This window comes from Danaus plexippus, chromosome 17 (genome assembly GCF_018135715.1).
Source record: "Danaus plexippus chromosome 17, MEX_DaPlex, whole genome shotgun sequence".
Classification (NCBI taxonomy): Eukaryota; Metazoa; Arthropoda; class Insecta; order Lepidoptera; family Nymphalidae; genus Danaus; species Danaus plexippus.
Genome location: NC_083548.1, coordinates 6,623,874 through 6,636,235, shown reverse-complemented (window position 1 = coordinate 6,636,235; position 12,362 = coordinate 6,623,874). Strand labels below are relative to the sequence as shown.

The window sequence follows — 12,362 nt, the reverse complement described above, 5'->3', positions numbered from 1 at the left end:
ACTCTTAGGGTGGCTCAAACGTCCTGTTTTGTGACTGGACGATATGATAATTTCTGGGTATTACCTGGATACACATCCACTAGCGAGAATATTTTTTTTCCAGCAACAAAGTATGTGTGTACGTGTATGTCCACAATAACATCTGCTGTCCTTAAAGACTCCCAATTTTGCAACACTTTGGTTGCTGGTTAACACAGGTATTGATGAAATACTTTATGTTGGTATCTACCGATCGCAAAACAGTAACCAGAAGACGACTCACTCATTTAAAAAATTCAGAGAGGTCTCAGAAGTGGCCATACGAGTTTCTCCAAAGTAGGTGGACTGGGAATTTTCTGGTGCTAGCCTCAGATTTGTGGGGAAGAACTCTATAAAAGAACGGCGAAACTCATGCAGTTAAACTTGAGAATTCGAAAACTTACGACAGAGTCTGGCTCGTCAGCCTTAAGGATAAGTTTTCTACCTATAGCCTATTCCCTGATTCGATTGCCTACATTTCTCGCTTTTTGAGGGACTCTGCACTACAAGTAGTCGTTAATGCCTGTTTGAGTCAATATAAGTCAACGTAGACGATAATCAAGGTGGTACTAGTACGGCCGTGGTAGAGTATATTAAAAATCACACTTCAAGCAGTTTCCAAATAGGGTGATACATATCTTGTGAAATGAAACACCATCAAATTTATCTTTTTACCTCCTAGAGGAGTCCCTTCATTGTCATCCATCTTCACGCCGAAGCATAATTTTTATCTGTACAAAACCATAGGCCTGATGGTTTTTCAATCACTGCTATCACATTTGAACCGGCGCCACCAAGTGTCGACCCTCTTATTTGATAACTTATTTTATTTTTACCTACCAACGGGTAGAATGACATATAAGAACTATTCTTTAGAAGTTTAAGAAAAACCCGACTGACTGTGCTAGGAGAGTAGAGCAGAATTTCACCTTGCCATTAAATCTTTCAAAGCTGGCGAGCGAACCTACAAGGAGCCGTCAACAGAATTTGCCTTAAGTTACAGGATCAGGGTTGAGCGTGAATAATCTCAATTGTGAGTATCATAAAAACATTCTCGTGTACTGACTCAATGCCAGCACTAGGATTTCTGCGTGAGTGGTGGTTTTGTAGTGTCGTCGTATTCATTAAATCATTGATTCCAGTTTAAGTATCATTTTTGTTTTATTTTCTAATTTAAACAATAAATTATTATACTAATTCCTTAAAAAAAAGTACATTGAATTAGAAATTACGGGTTAAAATTGCAGTTGGCATAAAAGAGAAATGGCGGTTAAAAATATATCCAATGCAACTTTCTCTTTGGCGATTGTTCAGTAAACAATGTGATTCGTAACAATGGTTTAGTAATTTAACGTCCGATTAAATTGTAAGCCTTTGGTAAATTTGATGCAGTCTCTAGTGACGAAATGTGTGTTTACCAGTACATTAAGTTGGCATATATCTTAAGCGTGTTTGTTTTGAGTTGAAACTAAATGTCTACATTTGAAGGAAGGGAAATGAAAGACAACTTTAGTTAACCATATCTTCGCAATTAATGTTAAGTTACATAAAAGAAATGTTATTTATTAAAAAAGTCATGCTAAATTTAATTTTAAATATTTTTCTTTCTCAAGAGAGAAATATTAAAAGTGTAGAAATCAAACAAAATAAATAGTCTTACTCCAACTTTCTGTGGAAAATTAGATAATTTATCAAGACCATTTAATGAACAAATTAATCTAAGCCCGACTTCCACTAAGTTGTAGTTTGTAAGTACAATTGATTGAACAAGTAATTGTTTTAAGCGGATAATTATACTTCCTAGACTAATTTCTTAAGTCCTATTTGTTTTAAAAACTTTGCAATCAACTTTTTCTTAACAACGTCAGTACTTTTATTTGATTCATAAGTAATATAACGTTTGCAGAAATAAAATCTACAACTATTCAGTTTTTAGTCAAAGTTATTGACTAAAAACTATTTTTCTTTTAACCTGGAGTTAATATGTTGCTTTTTTAGCATAAATGAAGCATAAATGAACGCGCGGTCAGTGTGTTTAGAAAAATAAATGTTGATCTTCATGTATGCATTTTTATCGATTTATTTGTACAAAATAAATTTATTTTTTTTAGTTGTGGTTATTCGTTATGACATTGATCATAAAGTTTTGTATTTGAAGTTCGTTAAAAATTTTAAAGATGAATAAAATTCCCCTATAAAAGCAACATTTCAAATTGCTCGCTTAAATTTGAAACTGATTCACACATACGGCATACAGATAAGACACTTACATACTTAGTCAGGATTAAGCAAATTTAAATATTCAGCATTGCTTACAGGTTCATAAGCACCTTCGTTTGAACAGAGTGTCCTTTGTCAAATTCTTTTTGTTTCATCGCTTTTATACAATGAATGATGTTAAGTACACATTGTTACTGTCTATCACCGAATGTCTCGAGTTCTTTCGTTTAGAGCAAAACATTTGAAAGACACTTAACACAATACCCAAAATTGAATAGGAAAATATCTTCAGTTTTCGTTACAGAACAATGGTTTAGTACTTCAATAAGCTCAAAAGTAACCATTGACTCTGAAATTAAGGCAATAATTAAAGTTTAAATTTTAACATTTATTCCAAGTGTACTTTTAATAAACATTAAATAGTCCATAAGACTTTTTTATTTTTTAATGACAACGACACCTCGTCCTTTGAACTCTATGTAATTGTACAATTAAAAGTTAAAGGTGTATTAGTAATAGCGGTTATAACCGCAATGAAAAGGTGTTTTTGCAGCTGCTGATAGAAAAACAATAGTAATGAATATTTTTTTTGCAGGACCGGCGCCATGACTTTCTATAACGTCGTTGGATACGTTAAATACATTTTAATATATACGTTGAATTTCTTTTAATGTTTATTATAATATAAGGAAACTTTCTCTAAATATATCCATAAAACAAAATATTTAACTCATCAAATACATGATGTATTATTTTTATGAGTATAGAATCACCAAAAATACGAAAAAAATTGTACTTTTAACTCTATCAGTCACGGTTTATTATTGTATGTTTCCGAAATTGTGTATACGTTCAGGAATGTCAATTGCCGTCATTGTGAGACCAACTTCCTGGCATTCATTCGTTTTGCTTAAATATCTCACGGCTGCAATTAAATTATATTCAAGATTTTTTTTCTACTTCAACACTAGTTATATAAATCGTGATATGAAATTGAAAAATGAATTCGATTATAGATATCTGCTACGTTTTTAAAATAACTTCAGATATTAAAAAAGTTTTCAAAGTAAATCACTTTTTCTGCATCTTTGGGCCATCGCGTATTTGTTCGCTTATTGCAAATCTTGATTAAAATACTTTTATTGAAAAATTTTAGTCCCTAAGTTGAGCGTGACAAATGTCGACTGTAAATCATTTCTTATTACTACCAATCTAATTACAAGAACTAATTATGATAAAATTGCATTTTTTCAATAAAAATCATTGCAGAATATTCTCCTTCAAAATCAGAAATCTGTCACTTAAGTCACTTCCAGATGGAAGAACCGAAATAAACAAAAATTTAACACGAAATAATACCCATAATTTCAACATTATTTGCTATGGATGTTCATGTTTTAAATAAATTTTACAAACAGATATATTTTATGTAAATAATGTAACTATACACCGGCCTCATACAATGTGGCGGTAATTAAAAACTTATTTAGAATACAAATTCGCTTTTACGTCTAATTTATATTCAGTAGAAACCAAATGAATTGCGAATCCTCGGTTACGTAACACGTGGAGTTATGTGATACGTTATCAACAAACATAATTGCAACATAAACGATTATAACCGTTCCGTAATACGAAATAAAGTTTATTTTAGAACGGACGCTCTTGAAATAAAAGTCAGTTTTATGTGGTTTGTATAGTTGTTGTCTGAACAAACAATGCTCTGTGTTAAATTCAACCGCACTCAATCCATCTGCTGTTTAAATTATTTTAATACTAAATATTAAAACGTCCGATGACCTTTAACGTTTTCGTAAGGCTGTTGGGACTTAAAATATTGTTACATAAATATAAAACAGCCCTGAATTTATATAAAAACCGGTTGTCCTTATGTCAAAAAGAGAAAGCTTTTATCTTTGACTGCCAACTCGTGAGTTATTTTTAATGTTAACTTCATGATATACTTGACTAATGTCTTAATTACATTCTTATCTTAGTATGTGTTGTTATTAACTTTAAAAAAAAGATTAATAGGATAACTTGCTTGCTATATACATACATTATAATTGACGACAGGGCTATGATAAACATCTCAATATAATTGTTATTATCTCAAGATTATTCTCAGCAAGATCAGTAGCAAAATATTTGATAGAAACGTTTTCTTAATTTCCGCCCTAAATACAAAAGTTAATTTGAGATCAAGAAATATTCAGTTAGTAACTCATAATTTCCGTGCCCCTTGAACTGCTATTTGTTAGGAGTTTATAGTGTGATGGATAGATGATTGGTTACTTTAACTGATTGTTACGGGTTAAAAATTATATTGTTTCATATATAAAACAACGAATACTATATTGAAACCGCAGTACGCGAGTGGCGTATGGATAAGTACAATTTTTTAAATAAATAATAAATGTTTATTTCAAGACAATAACGTCTTGAGAAGACAATTTCCTCTACCATTTTAGGAACTGGTCTCATTGGAGCACGTAAATAGGGTTCAGCTACAGAAAAGGTAACCTATAAATAAGAACGTACCTGTGAGATTCCTTGCAGACGGACATAGAATAAGTACTTGGTATAATATATTACAAGAAAAACTTTTAAAAAATACCGTTTCGTTAAAATATAACAGAGAAAAGCTAATAAGATTAACAATAAGTTAATAAGATTAACATCCAATACAATTTTATTGTTCGTGTAATTTGTGACCCGACCACTGAATTCTTATTATAGTAAAGAAAACATTTAATGTCTTATGATTTAATATATCTTATAAAGTATAACTGTGAAGCAACTTTACTACAGATTGCTTAACCCCAGATGTGTATTTAATTCAGTGTTCATGTCGAATTATCGGGTTATTTAATTAAAGTTTAATAAGGACTAGCTTCATATTTGTATTTAATTGTAATAATATATTATTAACCGACTTAACAGTAAATAGAGGTGAAAGAACCTCTACATAAGGCGTAAGCGTCAACCGCCCACGTATCTGGTCCCTAAAGACTGAATAAATAATACTGGACTAGCATTCCATCCTGTCGTTACTCGGAACACAGGAAGGGACAATACAAAGAATTTAACTAGGTTTAAAAATGACGAGCGTCATAAAAATGAACGGTGCTTAAAGTTTACTTTTATTTTAATAAAAATAATAATAAGGTTTTAATATGAATTGTCATTTGTGACAGCTAAAGTCATTTACATTTAAAAAAAAAATCTCAAACAAAACCTTTTTTTCGTAATTCGTTCTCATTTCAATATTCAAGCATATAATTTCGGCTTACCAACTTTCTCCGCGACTTTTAACTAGCCAACTTCGGTATCGCAAACATGCTTATAAAAGTTGTTAAATAATATAGTGGCAGTTACGAGAGAAAGTACGAGATATGATTAAAGTCCTAGTTAATAAAACATACATACATCTTATTTTATTTGGTTTTTTTAATATCTCAATAGCAAAAACGCTTTAGATATTATCAACTATTTTACTTTATACCCTAACTTGGGTGTCTTTGAAAAAAAATATATGGTTCTATAGTTTTATGGATACTACTTAGTAAGAATAACTTAATTTCGTTTTGTGTTTATACAAAAGAATATAAATATTTTTGAATTTACGCAAATTAATGAACAACACTATATATATGTGTGTTTTTTTTTAATTGTAAAATTTTATATTCTACTTGACATAAGGGTTACAAACTAAAACATTATTTCAATAACGAAAGCTATTCAAAGAATTTGTATTTGGAATTTCGAAAGCTTTTTATTGCTTTATATACTATGTAGATGAAATAAAACATAATGATAGACCACCCATAACACGACTGAATTAAGATGGACAGGCGATTTCCACCGAGACGGGAAGTCGTTTGATATCTCCCGTCCAAAGTTTTATTACTTTTGGATAAATTACTTTAATCTCAAAACAAACAAATGAATTTATGAATAAATAAATTGAATGCCTGTCATTCCCATAATTCATTGTTTCTTAGAAATGTTGTGAGTTAATAAAAGTCACACAATGATATATAAAACCGTGTGGTAACTATATCATTTTTATTTACTGTGTCGCCCCGTTAAATTTCTCACTAAGTTAGCGGATTTGCATAGAGGATTTCTTTGTACAGCTCCGCGAAATATTCTGTGGAACCAAATTTATCGATATATTATGCATGAATTAGGTACAACGAATACATTTGTGGTCGACATACATTGGATCTATCGATATATATTTTAACGGGAATAAAGTTAAGCGAATCACTTTATCAGAGATGGCGGCCGGAATGGATCTGTCAACGATACAAATAGTGATAATGTTTTTTGTTTATTTTGTAAGGAATACGTTAATACGACCATGACAGTTGATGTTACGTCATTAATAATCATCAATTGTTATCTATATAATCATATAAAATTGGAGTGTCTGTTTGTAATATTAAACCTTACTTTCAATTGTAGACATTTTATTTATTTTTATTAATTAACAATTATTAAAATATAACAAAGAAATACAATAAAAGTTTTTTTTTTATTAGCCATTTGATTCATAATAATGCTTCAGTTTTTTTTATTTTAATTGAAAGTGTTAACACCAAAATATATTTACGTAAAAATGATTCAGACCAATCGCGTAATCGTCAAACGAATCCATTGAAGAAACTAAACAAAAATATTTTTCTACAATTTTGTGCTTTAACTCGTTGAAAATAAATTCTATAATCCGTTCACATGTGTCGTTATTAATATTTGATAATCCCAGTTTATTGCCAGTTTAGAATATAATCATATCTGTAGTTTACAACTACTTCAGATACCGTGTTCAGAAACTCTCCGTAGGTCCTACTTCTACGGTTTAATAAGCCACGTGTTAATTTAGGTCATTCTTTTGAAAGATACATTTAGATTTTTTATATAACACACTTGGAGATTCAAGTGATTTAAAATCATTGTGAAAAATCTATCCTCATTAATTCTTTACAATCTTTAAAAAAGAATTCTTTTTCTAGATGAAGTTTTTTATATACTTACGTATTGTGGCTGTATACTTTTGTTGAAAATTTAAGTCATATTTTATCGTGTAAAGGCATCTTTATTTAAATTAAAATGAAGATTTAAAAAATGTTATTGTGACTGAATATAATACATGTTTATTTTATAATATATTAAGTTTCAGTTAGGTATAATTTATGTCATATATTTTGTGCGGGTAAGAGGAATTTTATTTAATGTAATATTTTATAGTATAGAAATAACTTGTGCTGACCTATGTGTATACGTTATTATTTCTTAGATATGGGATTATGAAAATAATATGAAATAACAAAATACTGACTATGAAATAATACCGAATGTCCAATATAACTTGATCTCTGTCATTCATTTAAACTAATAAACTTGTAACATTAAACAAACGTTCATCTCACTTCTAACTCCGTCTCAAAACTTGTGATTATTGCTTTAATATGTGACATTATTAGGAAAGTTACCACCTCTGAGAACGCGGGGGATAACTCCTTAAATATATTTCAGTTCACAAATAAGCCTTGCGTAAACTTTCTTAAAATCTTAGTAGTATAATAACACTGAATTATATATTTGTAAAAAAATATATAAAAGATACGTCTGTTCTGAACACTAATAACGAGAACTAGGGTACTATTAACTAGGTAATACTACGATTCTGTCTATTAGTCTGTTTTATTGATCCGAAGCAACTCCTAAACTAATTGATTTGTTTCTAACTAATATGAAATGGGAATGGACTTACAATAAATAAATTCTACAAAAATTAATTTAAACATTCAAGAAGTCTTACGTAAAACATAATAATTTCTTTTATAAATGCGAAAAAGTTTGTCTTTGTGTGTCTAATGTATGACAAAATGACGTAATATTGAATAAAATTGAATATATATATATATATACTTCGTTAATAATTTTATAACGTAAAAACATCTGATATTTTCATCATTTGTTTATTTGAATAAATTAAACACAACTATTTACATGACTTTATTAAAAATACATACATTTTTAATGAACATGGTAAATTAACTTTTAAACCATTACTCTTTGTTTGCAGTTATCGTGTTGTTGACACATTCAAAGACCTAATTACAATTGATAATAATGTATTCTAGCAAATTATTATCGATGAAATATGGGTGCGTATGATAAGAAGTTTGCTGCTATTAAAGATATATTAAATAGTACATATTGATATTTACGTTAAAGAATAAACACGAACTTCTGTATGTTTAATATTAAATCAAAATACTATAAAAGAAATTTTATTTGAAGCTAAAGGCAGTCCTGAAACAAACATGCGATATATTATCCCATAGTTTGCGGGTAAAACCGCGTAAAACCAGTTAATAATCGAATTTTGAATAGTTATTTAAAGGTCTAAAGATAATATGCTTACAATTTTAATGACAATAGAAATTAAAGACATGAATATAAAATGCAGTATATAAAATTCTTTCGATCAAAATTGCTAGATTCACGTTTTTGTCCAAGCCATCGCAAAATTTGCATCAGCAATATCAATGAAGTGAATTCTTGGGTTTTATTGAAGTTTTAAATGAAAAATATAACATTTAAAAATATTAAAGAGTGCCATTTAATGAACTTCTTACGTTAAAGAAGAATAGTTAAAAAACAAGCAGTATTTACAACTAGATATATTTTGTCACAGCCAGCTTATCTTGGGCCATTACATACTTCATTAAGCCATTGTCACACTACCCACAGGTGACCTTCTCTTAAACCTGCGTTACACTACCCACAGTTTCCGTTAAGATATGAGATAATTGCATAACCATTGTGTTTGAGTCATAATGACTTCACATGTATATAGAAGCTTGAATTAAATCGGTCTATAGCATAAATACGGTTGCGTCATAAATCTCGTTATTAAATGAGATCATTTATTATATAATAAAAATGAAAAATTTTAACAAATTCTAATGGTAATGATAAAAGATTCCTAATGTTTGTTCCATATTACTCTTGTACTCTAAAAATATTTATGCTTTAAGGGAAAAAAATATAGTAAATAATGTAAATACATTATGTGCTGATAGTACTTCGTATTAGTCATCCACAATTAATAAATGTTTAGAATTTTTTCGTCCTTTAGTCTCACTTGATTGTTTCACAAGAGCTAATGGTGCAAGTAAAACGTGGTGACAGAATTTTGTATTTGACCTTGGGTATTTGTTTTTGTATACAACTCAAAAAACAGGCTCAAAATATTCTTATTCCATAAGCGAACAGTGATATTCGAGGAACGAAAGTTCCTTGAAGTCTGAGTTCGTGATATTCCCTCCAGAGTAATTTAAACGGAAGACTCACTGAAGATAATTTCCCAAAAGAAATCTGGTATTTCATTGGCAAGAGACGGTTATGGTCTTCTTTATTACGTGGTGAGATACGAGAAGAGGGATAAGTGGCTGCTACATGTCATTCACTCATTCACTTATTCGATTTGTTCAGCTTTGGAATGACAATAAAAGTTTATTTACCGTTCGCATAAGACGTTAGAACGAAAGATATGTCAGAGGCTATTGAGCGACTGTTTGAGTTTAGATTAATATAAAGTCATTACTGGTATCAGGTAATTAATAATAATTATGGTACATATAAAAGAAAAAGATAACATCGATCTTAGAACATAATTTTATTGCAACGAGAATAAAGACAGATCCACAATATACTACCCATCCTTGTAGGAAAACAGAATAAAAAAATTATTGCACATATACATTAAGATATTTAGTAATTTGAACTATATTGGTTTTAATTCAAAGTACGACATATACATCTAAAAACTTAATCACAGTGTCATCCTAAAACGATCTTTTATAAATGATTAAAGACGTTAAAACGGTGACAGCTTAGGGTTGTTTGATAAACTAGAAGGTCATCTTAAGGTTCTTTGTTCGAGACAACGAATATTTGGACAACATAATACACTGTGAAAAATAATAAATATCCTTTGAAGTTATTCAGAATCATCAAATTATTTTGGCTCTGGCAGTTCTTTTTGTACGTTATTCATTTAAAATATTCTTTTCATAAAAGAAAAGTCTTGTTTTCGTTTTTGTTACACATTTATACAATTTTTTTAAGATAATACGTCGTACATATTTTTTTGTATTGTGTTCTATATAACCGTGGTACTGAGAGACAACTTCCCTCGTAAATCTCTTTAATGGATGGTCTCGAAAGTAACTTCAAACACGCGAGAAAAGTCGTGGGTGAACAGTTGTTAGGCAATAACATAATGAAATAATGTAAGCTTGTTATGCAACACTGCAAAATATTTATATATACGTAATGATATGTTTTAAGCCTTAAAGCCTATAAAATTGCAAGAAAACTAGCAGTTTTGGACTAAGTCCAAGTCCTCTTGTCTCTGGTGGTAGCAGGTAGGCTTATAGGCTGTAATGATTTACATAAAAATACAGTACATGAATAGCTTCATGACAATGAAAAATCTTTCAAAAAAAATTTGTTTCTTCAAGAAAAAAAAATGTATACATTTTATAATGTATTTGATTGTATCTTTATCAGCCGACTTCACGACGGAAACCGTTTGAGTTCATTCGGCTTATCTTATCTTTCCTAAAGTCACTAATTATGTTATGATTATATATAAGATTTTTTAATATGTTTATGACACCGCTTTAGATCAGGAATACTCGTGACACGAGCAAAGGACCGCAAATAGCGTTATAAAGTCAAAACTGACATAAACGCTGAAATTGATGCCTTTAAATATTATTAAAGCAAGTCTACTTGGGATTATTATAAAAAAAATGGATACACAGATTTTTAGACATTCATATAATTGTCTGAATAAATAAATTCCACAGAACCTTTGAAGTACAGTTGTTGAAAAACACATTAATGTTGAAGATCGAATGATTATAAAATATTATTTTAAAAATATACAAAAAGTTTAAGTATATAAAAGTTTTTTTATTTCTTTGAAGATTTTTCTTTAAAAAGACATTAACGTAACAAATCCTAAACAACTATTATTACAATGTACATGACTGGAATATTAAATTTAAATTACCTATAGCTAATCTGATAAATAATTTAAAATTTAAATTTTATTTGTATAGAGAAAATATAAAAATAAACCATTTGTTAAAAACTACTAGTTAATTCGGTAAGTAGTATCTCGAGCCAATTATCTCAAACCTATTATTACATGTCGTTCAATATCTCGTCTCACTATTCAACTTGTTGGTCGCAGTCCCTTATCATGATTGAATTACGTGAGTTAGATTTAATAGTCTATTTAAATGCGGTTGTTTTAATTCAAAGAAAATATGCGGGTACTTTTACATGGGTATATCCGAATTGACGAATCGTTAGTCCACCATCATTGTGTAACTCACGATGAGGCGAAATACCAAAACAATGCAAACGGAATCGCAAACGAAATACCTTCCCACGCTTGATCGGACGAAAAACAGGTCTGAGTTGCATACCGAAAGGAAATCACAAGTATCCGCTGCTACATTATAATTATTAAAAACTTTACCAACAAACTGGCTGACATACCTTTATGATGTTCCAGTCACGGTATCGTATGGTCCAAAAACATAAAACACAGTCACATAACACATATATTAAAACTTTATTCGAAAGTATTACAATGTGCACTTATAACGTTGGCGGAATTCGACTTTGGATTATGCACGCGGAGCCGGTTATTGTCAGATCAACGACACGACCATTCTCCGTGACGGCCGGAGCAATACTGGCAGGGTTTTAATGTAACGAACCATTCTCAAATACTACGAGATACGGCCATTCAGGTATGTGAACAACCTCTTATACAGCATCCACACATCTGAATATATTCTTTATTATTAAGAGTATAGAAGCAATTATCGCATAACGAATCAGCTTTGATAAGGCTGCGTCGATATCAGCTCAGCGACTAGGATTCCAAACAAGCGAGACAGCAACATATATTAGTGTAGTGTTTGATAGAGTGAGGGACATTTCGACATTTAAGATGATTGAACCGTGAAATTTTTATATTCACATCTAAAGAAGAACATCCCGACAGTCCTTTGGAATGCACTTGT

At 30.1% G+C, this 12,362-nt stretch overlaps 1 protein-coding gene across 2 annotated transcripts in view; it reads right to left on the bottom strand.

Annotated features, from left to right (window-relative positions):
• LOC116771267 (rho-related GTP-binding protein RhoN-like) overlaps window positions 1-12,048 on the bottom strand; it is a 60,920-nt gene extending 48,872 nt beyond the window's left edge. For both annotated transcript variants that reach the window (XM_032663076.2, XM_032663078.2), the window contains exon 1: window positions 11,830-12,048. The gene's annotated coding sequence lies outside the window, so the exon portion shown is untranslated. The remainder of the gene's footprint in view (window positions 1-11,829) is intronic.
• Between the last annotated feature and the right edge of the window lie 314 nt (window positions 12,049-12,362).